Below are 14,464 nucleotides of genomic sequence, written 5' to 3'. Positions count from 1 at the left end.
CTTAATAAAGGGGCAGCTCTCCACTGGACACTTTCCCTCAACATGACAGAACATTCCAGCATACACACACACACACACACACACGCCCCCACTATATACCTTGGTTACTTAGACACCATGGTTTCTTGCTTACCCCAAATAAATGAACAACAACAAAAAGTAGCCCACTTAGGAAATTTCATTGAATTGAGAGAAAGAGAGAAGGTGTTGAATGCATCTAAAGGGAAACTTTTACTTTGTCCCATGCAAAACCCTTCAGGCGTTAGTTGTTTCTAGTGCTAGGCCATCCCTTGGCCCCAAGGCTAAGGAGAACAGCTCAGGATTAGGAGTCTGGATGGAAGGCTGATTCAGCCTCACGTGGCCGAAGATCATGACAGTCATCTGGAGCTTGTTCTCTTGTACTTAGAAGGGAATCGAAGTTAAGTTTAAAAGAACTTTAAGAAGGATCATCCATTCCTAAGATAGAGGTAGAATTTCCTAAATCCAAGTATCAAAACCAGAGAAGTCCATTCCTACTCAAGTAGGATCCTGCTTGAGCTGCGGCTGATTTACTCTCTGTAAGGGAAAGGGAACCTCTCCTTGTCTACTCTGGAACAACGGCAGGCACAGATGCAGTTCTGCGCTAAGGGTCACTGGCCTTTTTCCCATCAGGTAACAAAAATTTGTCTTGAGCCTAGAGTATCTTGCTAAGATACATCTTTGTAAGCAAAAATATTACTTAATCCTATGTAATGGTTAATTCATCTTAAGTCTCAGTCATAGAACATTTGAATGAAATTGAAACCAAATGTTGCCAAGTCATCCCTGAAAATAAACAGATAGCTGTGGGAACGAAGGGAAAGCACACATTTACTCAAACATGAGAGGACTCACACACAGGCATGTTCACGGTCTGTGAGTGTAACTGCAGGTGTGTGTAATGGAGAAGGAATGCTGCCTCAAGAAGGGGAAGCTCAGCAAGAAATGGACAGCATCTTTACCCTCTGTACAGCATCTTTACAATAAAATAGAATTTTAAAAAGCCCTCAAAAAAAAAAAAAAAAAAAGGGGAAGTAAGAGTCAATAGGGTGAGGTGTGGGTGATAAGAGTATAGAAAATACTAGAACTTGGCTAAGAACAGCAAGTGGGAAGAAAGGCTGAAAGGAAAACTGGTCAAGAACAGCCCTAAGTAAGGTTTCTGAATAAGAACCGTTAAAAATTGAATTTCAGCAGGGTGCCAATGGCTCACAATGATCATTCTATCTACTTGGATGGTTGAGGTCAGGATTATAATTCAAAGACAGCCTGGACAACATAAAATTTCAAGATTCCTTCTTAACTCTGATATGCGTCTATCATCCCAAGCTGAGATTGGAAGAGTCATGATTTCAGACAACCCTGGTAGAAAAGTTGGCAAGACTTCATTTCCATGGAGGGAAGCTGGATTCAGGGCACTGCCAGTGATTCCAGCAAAAGTAGGTAGATCCCGGGTCTGGTACCATGACTCTATCTCAAAAATAACAGTAGCAACAACAACAACAACAAAAGACCAAAACAACAAAACCAGGGCTGGAGGTATGGCTCAAGTAGAGCACCAGCCTAGGATGCTTCAGGCCATGAGTTCAAATCCAAATACTTAAAAACAATTGAATTTTAGATAAATATGCATCATTTTTAGTACAACAATGTCTGCTAGGATATCTGTGTGGTATATGGGACATATAAAAATTTGAGGTGTGGGAGGATATGGGAAGGGATAGGAAAGGGAAACAAAGGAGGAAGCAACAATGCTTGATAAGAAATGTACTCATTATCTTGCCCATGTAATTGTAACTCCTCTGTATGGTATTTTCATAATAAAAATTTTTCTAAAAATCATCAAAAAAAATTTGAGGTTCTTTATTTGCACCTGGACTGTGAGTATGAGTAGGAATCTGGGCACAGAATAGGGTGGGGCAGAGCTGGGAGATAGACTTTCCAGATGGAAGGGACAGAGGGGCGCTGGGGATGCATGGAGCAGCAGGCACAGTGGTGCTGAGGCAGACTTCACTGTTAGACGCAGACACCTGTTCCCCAGGGTACCAGTGTTTTAGGGGTCCAGAATGTGTTTTGATTTAATATTTTTGTTGTTGTCAGTCGTGGGGCTTGAACTCTGGGCCTGGGCACTGTCCCTTAGCTCTTGAGCTCAAGGAGAGCACTCTACCGCTTCAACCACAGTGCCACTTCCAGTTTTCTAGTGATTTATTGGACATAAGAGTCTCATGGATTTTCCTGCCTGGGCTGGCTTTGAACCATGATCCTCAGATCTCAGCTTCCTGTGTAGCTAGGATTACAGGCATGAGCCACCAGCGCCTGGCTGATTTAAATATTTTTAAGTTCCATTTTATTTTTCATTGACATGACTTTAAGTGATGTTTCAATACATGTATACATTGGGTGATGATTGGGGTCTTTAACATCTGTATCCTCTCAAACACTTATTGTTTAGAAGTACACAATGCATTACCACTGACTATACTCAACTGTTGTTGAATAGATTTTCAGTATTTAGTCCTCTTTATCTCACTCACTTTACCATCTAATATCCATTTAAACTTACCATTTAACTTTACTATTTTTTTAAACCAGAGGGAAAACAAGCGTAACAATGAAGTAAATATGAAAGTAAAATCCATCCTATATTATATTCATCTCTATAGTAACACAATCAAGTATGTTTTCTTTTTTTTATGGAGAAAGGAAAAAGTGACTAGAACCCATTTAATTCATATTAAAGCTCTGGTGAATGGCTCCAGCATACATTCCATCTTCTGCTTTCTTTGTGTCCAGTTTTCCTTTTCTTATTAATCATTAAAGCCAACTTCATCTTTAAGAAAACAACTCTTCCCACCCTTTGAATTTGATTGTCTTCTTGGGTTATTTACATTTGTTTCCTATTTAGGAAATACAAACCCATGGGCAGACTACTGGTATTCCATTACTCACGAGTTTTGAGAGAGGTCAACATGAGTCAGGTGTCTCAAAGCAGACTGGCTATCAAGAGAATGGTAACAAAGGAAACAAGGCAAACAAGGAAGAAGGTAGGGAGGCCTCCAAAACACTAGAGTACCAGTGGAGATGACACACAAGAGTGAGGATTTTGAAAATGTGGAATAGATTCTCTTAATTTGAAAACTCATGTTTGTAATTTTTTTTCATGGCACTAAGGATTGAACTCAGGGTCTCAGGGGTTCTACCATATAAAACACATCTCAAGTCCTTTTACTTTTAGTTTGTCTTTCATATAGGTTCTTACACTCTTGCCCTAGCAGCTTTGATTCTTCTACCTCTGCCTCCCAAGTCCATGGGTTTACAGGCTTGTCACACCATACCTGGCAGGAAATTCTTCAAAGCAGTCTGTAGAAGGGATGTTTACCTACTCCTGAGTCCATGCCTGGATCTCTTTCAATTCATTTTTTGAGGATCTACCTCCCTACAGAGAAGCACATAAAGATATAAAAATAAAGCCTTAAACTGGAGCCAGTGGCTCATGTGTATATTCCTAGCTATTTTGGAGGCTGAAGTCTGAAGATCACAGTTCAAAGCCAGCCTGGACTCTTTTTTGGGGGGGGGGGTCTGGTTGTGGGGCCTGAACTCTGGGCCTGCACGCTGTCCCTCAGCTCTTCAGCTCAAGGCAAGTGCTCTACCACTTGAGCCACAGCACCACTTCCTGCTTTTTTCTTTTTACTTATGTGGTGCTGAGGAATCGAGCCCAGGGCCTCATGCATGCAAGGCAAGCGCTCTAACCACTGAGCCACCTTCCCAGCCCCAGCCTGGACTCTTATCTCCAATGGACGTGGAGCTGAGGCTCAACTAGCAGAGCATTACCCTCAAGCAAAAAAAGTTCAAGGATAGCACCCAGGCCCTAAGTTCAAGACACACACACACACACACACACACACACACACATACACACACACACACACACACACACACACACACACACACCTTCTAGGAGCTCCTAGATTAAAGGGAGAAGTAGAATATGAAAAATTGATGTGTTAGGATGCTCAGGATGCCAAGGGAGCACCAAATCCAGTCCACCTGGGTGGGGTGGTAAAAAGCTATCAGGAACAACTTCCTGGAGGTACTTCTTGAATGACTGTTAAAGAATGCACAGTAGACCCCAGAGAAGAGCTGTGAAATGGGACTTCATTCCCATAGAAAAGACCAAAGACCTCCTGCAGTGCTATTGGCTTGAAGAAGTAGAGAGAGAAGCCAACAGGGAGTTGTGGGATGCAAGGCCAATGAGCTTAGTGTGGCAGGAAGGAGCAAAAGCAAGAGCGGGAATGGAGCAGAGGGGTGGGACAAGGGGCTACTGCTCCAGACCATTGGCCATCCTTGGGAAAAGACCATTTTTAATAGTCACACCTGTTCCTCCCTTTCAGATCATCTGAGTCCCTAGCCCCTTTCCCAGTCCACCTTCTCAAAGCTTTTATGCTTCTTCATGGAGTCTCCTCTCCATTGGTATTCACTTCCCATAGGCACTTAGGAGGAAAGCAGAGGATTCTAGACCAGCATTCCCCAAATTGTCCAATGCCCAGAAATCCTAGGAGGTGTGCATGCAGGCAGTGCTTCCTGGGGAAGTGTTGTCCCCCTCTCAGGAAGCAACAACACACATTAGCAGATTAGGCAAGGTTAAGCCCCCAAGATCTTATTTGATCAAGAAGCATCTGTTAGCTTTTAATAAAAGTGTTCTGGACACAATATGGTGAATGATACTGCAGACCAAAAGAATGACTCTTGTGAAATAATTACTTGCAGACATCAGAAGGTAAGTTATTTGGGAGAGTCTTTGCAGCCCAGCATCTGTGTAAAGATACTCTTGACCTCAAGCACCTAACAAATGGTCACAGAGTTTCCTTTATGCATCATTGCCAGTAAACAGCCAATTTCAGCCATGTTCTCGCTTCTCCCTGAGTATGAACTGGGAACTTCCTCTCCTAGCCTCATACTCTTCCCTAGCCATGCCTTGATGATGCTGTAGTACTTCAGGGTTGTGGTCATATTTTAAGCTATTCACTAAACAGTTCTATATTTTCTGGGTATGTGGTAAGATTGCTTTTCCCTGTGGCTGACTAAGGCTTGTGGCTAACCAAATAGCATGAACAATGATGAGTGGTATGTGTCTTTTCTGAGCCTTTCATTTCATTGCCATTATGAGACACACCAGAATCACTTTCCCCCTGAGACAGCAGTTAGCAGTACTCAAGGAGGCGGCTATTCTGTCCATTTATAGTGACTGTGAGGAATCTAGCCGTCATGCCAACCCACTACAGACAGGTGAAGGAGACAGAAACTCTTGTTTTCTTAAGCTACTCAGATTTGGAGGTCAGTTATTACTGCAGCATATCTTAGCCTATCCTGGCAGATACATGCTTTGATGTTGATGAGGCATGTTATGGACCAAGAGTAGCAGAGCAACTAGGCAGAGGTAGGAAAAGCAGCAAGTTTAAGAGATCAAAAGGATGGAGAAGTTGAAGGAAATAAAATTGAAAAGGTAATGAAAAAGTCTGATCACAGAGAATCTTCGAGCCATGGTAAGGATTTGGGATTTCATTCTACACGTTTTAACAGAGGGGCGACTAGATCTAGGTGCATTTGTTTTTTAATTGTAGGGCTTGAGCTCAGGGCCTGGACACTGCCCCTGAGCTTTGTTACTCAAGGCTAGTGCTCTATCACTTGAACCACAGCTCCACTTCCAGATTTTTTGGTGGTTAATTGGAGATAAGTCTCACAGCCTTTTCTTCCTGGGCTGACTTCAAACCTTGATCCTCAGATCTCAGCCTCCAGAGTAGCTAGGATTACAAGCATGAGCTACCAACTCCCAGCTTCTAGAGGGCATTTTTAAAGGATTGTTTTATCTGCTTTGCTGAGGATTAAACTGAAGAGGGACAAAAGTAGAAGCAAAGAGAACAGGAAAGCCATGCAAGCAGCAAGTTGACTGGACCAGGGCATAGTCATGGTGGTACTGGGAGAAGATTTCTTGAAGGGCTGAACATGACATGAACCAGGGAAAGAGGGCTTAAGGGGTGATTGGAAAGCAGGTACCTAAAGTCAGAGCCCCAGCATTAATTGTCTCACATGGGGAAGGGTTGGAGGCTTATCCTGGACCTTTTCTGTTGGGAAAGTAAGAAGATAGATCTTCCTCCTGACATCCTAAAACTCTGGGTAAGGCACGAGCCAGCACAGGGCAAGTGTGCCAGCCTAAAGCTGTGGAATGTCATTAAAAGTATGTACACCAGGCGAGTTGGCTCAGGTTCTGGGATGAATCTTCCACTGCTGACAATGTTTAGCATGAAATAAAAAGTATGGCTTTCAGATGATACCACAGGAAGATTCTTGGGCAAATATGGCCAAAACCTCTCTGCAAAGTGTTCTTGGAGACTGGGATTCCAACCACTGCCAGCCTTCTTTTTCCATCTGGTCCGTTCCAGCCCTGTACAGTCTAGCTAGACAACAGACTAACTCCTATCAGGTCTTCTTCAACTTGCTGTTACCCAGACTGCCAAGCAGAGACCCACAATTTATTTCAAATGAACCTTTTCTCTAGTTGTTGTTTGTTTGTTTTCCTTTCCTTCTTTTGTTATCAGTTTGCTTTGTCCCTTAAATCTTCCATTTTAACTTGAACTCTGCCTTTTGGTTACTATGGATGTCCTGCAGAAGCTCAAAACACATGCTGAACTTTGGAAGTTTCTCACCATTATATTCAGGCTGAAGCTATTTCTTTTGTTTGGTAGGAGGGCCCTCCCATCTTCAATGTCCCAAGTTCTCTTCAGCTGGTATTTATCACTCTCGCCACTGAAGAGCCAATACTTTTCAGGTAACAATATAGATACCTCTTTTTTCCTATATGTAGATATGATATGTACTAATCCAGCTCTTGACTAAGCTCTAGGATCTTTTTCTTTTTCTTCTTTGTGTCAGTCCTGGAGTTTGAATTCAGAGCCTGGGCAATGTCTCTAGGGTTTTTGCTCAAGGCTTGCATACTACCACTTAAGCCACAGTTTTGCTTCTGCATTTTGTTGTTGTTGTTTTGGTAGTTAACTTGGAGATAAGAGTCTCATGGACTTTGCTTCCAGGATTGGCTTTGAATCACAATCCTTAGATATCAGCCTTTTGAGTAGCTAGGATAACAGGCGTAAGCCACCAGCTTCCAGTAGCTCAAGGATCTTAAAGTAGAGACCACATCTGAAGCATTTTGAGTACAATTTTCACAAGTTGCAGATGTTCAAGAATTATTTGTATTTTCCAAGACCTTGTGTTATAGGCCACAGAAACTCAATGCAAGAGGTTTAAACAATAAAATGGGCTTACAAATGAACTAGCAAGCTTATGCAACTAGTAAGTCCCGAGACAGATCTACCTTCAGAAAAAATGACACTCAACTGATGTCATGGAGCATAGCTCCCACTCATGCGCTGTCCCATCACTGCCTTCCTTGCCACCAGCTTCACTTTCAAGCTAACTTTCTCTTACTAGTTAGCCAACATGTACAATGGAAGCTACAGGCTTCGATTTCATTCTGAGCTACCCCTGAAGAAAGAGTGTGTTTCTTGTTTCATAACTCCAGAAAAATACGTTGGCTCCAGTTGGCAAACTAGAGCTAAATGACAGTTCTTGGCCAATCACTATGATGTAGACAGTCTATGCTGATCTAAGGTACCTGCTGGTGGGCTAACACCACCTAAGTTACATGAACAAAGATTATGGGAGCTGAGATTCTGCAAAGGAAATTTGGGTGCTAGGGTGAGTGAGGAATGCCAGGCAGGCAAAACCAACACGTGTCTATGACAGTCATTTTGTTATGATGGCTAATTCCAGTGAAACAAATTAACACCTTTTTTCATACAAATTTTGACAACCATCTGGCTAAAGAAATTAATGCTCCCATATTTGGCTGTCTGGTTTTGCCATAGCAGAAATGTCACATAACAATTCAGAGCAGTAGGGAGTAGGCTGGTTAGGGCATCATTGAAATAAATATGAATATTGGCATTTAGATTTTTTTTTTACTAGAAAAGAGTATATATTGAGTAAACACAGACATGAACAAATGAATGTATTATTTCATCAGATTAATATCCCCTTTAATGAACTATATTGTAACAACAGTTCAATGCTGGGTGCCAGTACCTCATGCCTAAAATCCTAGCTACTCAGGAGGTTGAGATCTAAGGATCATGGTTCAAACCAGCCTGAATCAGAAAGTCCATAAGATACTTATTTCCAATTATCACCAAAAAGCCAGAAATGGAGGGGAAACTCAAGTGGTAGAGTGCTAGTCTTGAGCAAAAAAAGCTCAGGAACAGAGTCTAGGGCTAAGTTCAAACCCTAGGACCAGCACACATATACATACATATAAAAGACAGTTAAAACAAGGTTTAAAACCAAACAACAAAAGCTTAAGAAGTATCTGTCTCACATAATTAAGAATTTATGAACATACACAAGGTGTGTGATGCAGTAATAGCTTTTGTAGGCAGATATATTACAGTAAGCAGATATTTATGGAGAAAAGCATATTGGCATAATCTCAAAGTATCTCTCCCAAGATATTTATCAGTTACAAAGAGGAACATCATCACTTCACAGTGGGGAAACCAAGCAGCCACCATCTTAAGCTTGTGATCACAGTGAAGATTGCCAGTAGTAAGATATACTGACACCATGTTTCCTTATATAAATGATGCACAGAAAATCCCCAACATCAGTTCTAAGTTATTTACACATAAAAAAGTGAAATTAGGGGCTGCAAATGTGGCTGAGTGGTAGAGTACTTGTCTAGCATGCATGAAGCCCTGGGTTCAATTCCTCAGTACCACATAAACAGAAAAGGGCAGACGTGGCACTGTGGTTCAAGTAGTAGAGTGCTAGCCTTGGGCATAGAGAGGCTCAAGGACAGAGCCCAGGCCCTGAGTTCAAGCCCTAGGACTGGAAAAAAAAAAAGTGAAACTAATCTAGTGTTGGGCAACATACTACAAAATAGCTGTTCAGACACATGAGAAAAAAAGGTAACACAGATGAAATGTTCTCAGATTGGAGAAAACTCAGGGGATACAACACTAAATCAATGTGATATCTTGAACTGGATTCTAGAACAAGAAAAGAACGTGTTTAAATCCTTGGCCAGCTCTAACAAAGCACAATAAACTGGGGTCCTCATAAATATCAAAGATTCCTCACAATTCCAGAGGCTGCAAAGTCCAAAATCAAGATACTGGCAGATCTGCTGTCTAATGTGGGCCCACTTCCTATTTCAGAATGGCACTGACACTGTATCCTCATATGGTAGAAGGTGCAAGGCTGCTCTCTGAGATTTCATTTTTAAAGGAACTAATCACTTTTTTTGTTGTTGTTGGTCAGTGGTGGGGCTTGAACTCTGGGCCTGGGCACTGTCCTTGTGCTCTTCAGCTCAAGGCTAGCACTCTACTACTTGAGCCACAGCACCACTTCCTGTTTTCTGGTGGTTAACTAGAGATGAGTCTCACAGAGTTTCCTGCCCAGGTTGGCTATGAACTGTGATCTTCAGATCCTAGCCTCTTGAGTAGCTAGGATTACAGGCGTGAGCCACTGGCACCTGGCAGAACTAATCAGATTTATGGGGACTCAACTCCACCTCTTAGAAGGCCCAATCTCCTAACAGCATCATTTTAGAGGTTAGAAACTCAACATAGGAATTTGGAGGTCCACAAACATTCAGACCAAAGCAAATACAAGTGAGAAAAGTGAAGAAGTCTCAGAGAGATTTATGGTTTAATTAATAGCATTGTACTGAAGTTAATCTCTTATGTTTGACCATTGTATCATTATTATGAAAGATGTTAACATTAAGGAATCTGAAGGAATGGTATTTGGAAACTCACTACTTTTAACTTTTTTGCCACTAAATGTTCTATAGTATGGCCTTAGTACCTTTGATGTCTCCAGGCAGGTCATCAGAACAAGGAATGTGCCCTCAACTGAACCTTGAAAGTATGGGTCAAGGGACAAAAGCACTTTCATAGAAAATTCCAACTAAGCAAAGACATAGAAATGTGAAAGGATGAACATGGCCTCATCTGACTGGACCATTAGTAGTATGAGCAAGAGTAGCAGGATGAGTTCCAAGATATAGGTGGAGACAGTTCATATTGGGTCTTACAAGTCATTAGAAAAGTGACTGATAAGAGCACAGAGATGCTTAAGATCTTAAGCTATATGTAGAAAGTTCACAATAGAAACAGCTGGAGTCCTCTATTGGAGGACAGCAGGAGTGGGTGCCATGATACTGATCAAGAGACTAGTATGGTAGCCTAAATATGCAACCACAGTAGTAGCCATGGAGACAGAAATGTCAAAAGAATCTAGAGATGCTCAAGAGGTACAATGTCTAAACTGCCCAATAAATAAGTGGGCTAAAGACTTACAGAGAAACGTCTCTGAAGAGGAAAGAAGGATGGCCAATAGACACATGAAGAAATGCTCAACCTCCCCAGCCATAAAAGAAATGCAAATCAAAACAACATTGAGATATCACCTCACCCCAGTTAGAATGGCTATAATCAAGAACTCTAATAACAACAGATTCTGGAGAGGATTTAGACAGAAGGGAACCCTACCGCATTGTTGGTGGGAGTGTAAACTTGTTCAACCACCTTGGAAAGTAGTATGGAGGTTCCTCAAAAGACTCCACATAGAGCTCCCCTATGACCCAGCAATCCCACTTTTAGGCATTTACCCAAATGATCACAAACAAGCCCATACTAAAGCTACCAGCACAACTATGTTTATTGCAGCCTTATTTACCATAGCTAAGATATGGAACCAACCCAGATGCCCCTCAGTAGATGAATGGATCAAGAAAATGTGGCATATATACACAATGGAATTCTCTGCCTCCATCAGAAAGAATGACATGGCTCCATTTGTTAGGACATGGAAAAACTTGGAAAAATTATATTAAATGAAGTAAGCCAGGCCCAAAGAAACATAGGTCCCATGGTTTACCTTATTTGCAATAACTAGTATATGTCTGAGACAAGCAGAAATGGTCAGATAAGTTGATGTTAGGAGAAATTAACCCCAAGATAAGGACTCAATGGTTTTTCTTTCTTGCAATTATTTCTAACATATTTATAAGATGATTTCTTTGTTGCTTTGTATGTCCCTCCCCCACGGTATAACTCCTATTTTCACTGTATTTGATGTTAGTATAATCTGTGGAAGGGAAAAAAGAATCATTTACATAGGGATACAGGTGGACCCACTGCAACAATGAGATGTACAAGACGTTATGTCGAAAAATGAACTTTACAACTTTGGCGGGGCAGGGATGGAGGGGAAGGAGTGTGGGGAGGGGGGGAGACAGGAAGGGATGGGAAGGGGAAACAAAGGAGGAGGCAACAATGCTTGATAAGAAATGTACTCATTACCTTGCTCATGTAATTGTAACCCCTCTGTATGTTATTTTCACAATTAAAAAAACATTTAAAAAAGAGGTACAATGTCTAGAATGTTGAAATGACTAGGTATAGGAAGAAGTTCATATACTATATATTGTAATTCCTATGGTTTGAATGTGTCCTCTAGAACTATGAACTGGTAAACTATCCCCAATGCAATGATGCTTTAAGAAGTGGCTAAGTCATAAATAAAGGCTTCTGTTCTTATGAACAAATAAATGCTGTTATCACAGGAGTGGGCTAATTATTGCCAGCAGGTTTCCAATAAAGAGTAAGTTCAGCCTGGACCTCTCAACTTGGGCTATGGAAATGAAGGCCCTCTCCAGATGCATCTTTTAAAAAAAATCTTTATTGTAAAGGTAATGAGCAGGGGGGTTACAGTTAATAAGTAAGGTAATGAGTACATTTCTTTCTAAACACTGTTATCCCCACCCCCATTTTCCTCTCACTTACCCCTCCCTACTCCCCCCCCAACAAGTTGTATAGTTCATTTCCAACATAGTGTCAAGTGAGTGTCATTGTTGCATTAGTTCATCCTTTGTCCTGCTGTTTCTGTGATTCCCTTTCCCTTCCACAGATTGGATAAATTTATATACAAGACAAAGGTCAGATAAACTTATATGCAAGACAAAGGGGACAAAAAACTAAAACTGAAAAATTTAGAAATAACTACATACAGGGCATAATAAGAACCTCTTGTTCTTATTCTACAAATTCTTGGAGTTCATGTTGATATGCTTCATTATATACAGTCCTATGCACTTAGCAATTGGACTATTGTGATCCCCTGTTAAAAGTGTCATAGACATAGTCTAGTTACAAATGAGGGAAACAAAGTAATCTACTTTTCTTTGGGCCTGGCTTACTTTGTTTAATATAATTTTTTCTAGGTCTTTCCATTTCCTTACAAATGGGGTAATGTCATTCTTTCTGATGGAAGCATAGAACTCCATTGTGTATATATACCACATCTTCTTGATCCATTCATCTACTAAGGGGCATCTAGGTTGGTTCCATATCTTGGCTATGGTAAATAATGTTTCAATGAACATGGTTGTGCTAGTAGCTTTAGTCTGACCTTTTTGGTCATTTGAGTAAATTCTAGGTCATAGGGAGCTCTATGTTTAATCTTTTGAGGAACCTCCATACTGCTTTCCAAAGTGACTGAACATGTTTATACACCCACCAACAGTGTAGTAGTGTTCCCTTTTGGCCACATCCTTCCAGCATCTGATGTTATTAGGTTTCTTGATACTGGCCATAGTAACTGGGGTAAGGTAGAATCTCAATGTTGTTTTGATTTGTACTTCTTTTGTGCAGATGCCAGCATCTTAACATTGAACTTGCCAGATTCAGGACTGTAGGACATAAATTCCTTTTCTTCATGTTACCCAATCAATCTGTGTTATTTTGACATGTCAGCAATGCAAAACTAAGATACTACAGCTTCTGGTTCTGTGAACATCAATTTTCAGATGAACAATGGCCTCTGAAAAGTTGAATGAGTAGTTAAGAAGTGGGATTCCCAGAACTCTTGATGCTTAGGTTGTCATTATTTCAGGTACATAGCTAGTGACTCATCCATGTGCTATTATTACCTCACGGAAAACTCATGGCCTGACTTCATTGTGTCAAATTCCAGACACCACAGCAAAGGCCATATAATGAAAAGGGACCAGAGACAGCAAATGACATCATGAGCCAAATAAAGTTGGTATTCAAACGTGCACAGTGGACTCCTTACACAATCACCTAATTATAGTTCCTGAGGAAACATTGGACAATAACACACTGTACAGAAGCCAGTAAATAATTGTCAGTGGGCCAGAAGGTCCTTTTAATCTTAGTTGATATTTGGAAGATAATGTGTAACAAGCTCAATGAAGTTTTTGTGGTGAGTCTTTAGACTAAACAGGTCATAAATCTTTCATATCTAAAAGAAAGGCCTATCTAACTTATTCATTGAACATTCACTTCAAAACTCCAGAACTAGCACAATTAAAATGTTAGACTTAGAGATTTCTCTCCCTAAATCCCAAAGAAGGATACAAAGAGGTTCTAAGTTTAGGTAAATATGAGTGTGTGTGTGTGTGTGTGTGTGTGTGTGTGTGTGTGTGTGTGTGTGTGTGTACACAACAAGGTATCCATATGCTAGCACTCCTCTGACTGGACTGAGTGGCCAAGGTGAACACTGATTTTCCCTAAATATTTGGAATACAATGGGTAAGGTGAAATAACTTCTCCAAAGGTCTAACATTAGAAGAGGCATTTAGAAACAGAGGCCTTCTGAGCACAGAACCAGGCTTTCTTCTAGCACTCTGCTGCCTGATAGCCAGTCCTAGCCTAGAGTTCCTCATCTGCCCTACTACAGACTTCCTCAGAATGCCAGATGGAGGTCACCACAGCAGCATATCTCCCACAGTACCTTTCTGATAGTGAGTGCTCAACATGGGCAATGCAGTGAAGTAAATGAAAATTCAACTAGTATTAACATGAATATAAGGTGATATAAGAAGTATCTTCTGATTTACTCAGAAAGGCTAAGACTGACATTGGATGGTTGCATATACAGTTGAGCTATTATTTAACATTAAGTAATAGTCAATTTCTATGCTCATAAGCAAGTCAGTGAATAAAATTTTATGTTATATTGGTTTCACGGTGTTCTCACTGCTAAAATATTCCTCATTTATGATTACTTGAGCTCCAAAGTCTAGGTAGGTTTTGGATCCTTGAAATCAAAATAGTTATAGGAAATGAAAGCAAGATTATCACTGTTGTTTCTGATCAAACCTGGTTTTTGCCCACCTTTCATTCATGAGTACATATGGGACATTTATTTGTGGAAGATATGGCACTAGATGAAAGCTATTTGAAAGAGTAGAAGGTAGGATATTGACATCACATGTACTCATTCTAGCATGGGAAAGAGCCAACAACAAGTAGGATTCAATTCAATGTAATAAGTGCTAAACAAGCAAAACATTTCAACTGTTGCAGGG

This window comes from Dipodomys spectabilis, unplaced genomic scaffold, assembly GCF_019054845.1.
Source record: "Dipodomys spectabilis isolate Male_0828 unplaced genomic scaffold, ASM1905484v1 ptg000138l, whole genome shotgun sequence".
In the NCBI taxonomy this organism is placed as follows: domain Eukaryota; kingdom Metazoa; phylum Chordata; class Mammalia; order Rodentia; family Heteromyidae; genus Dipodomys; species Dipodomys spectabilis.
This window is presented reverse-complemented; position numbering follows the sequence as displayed.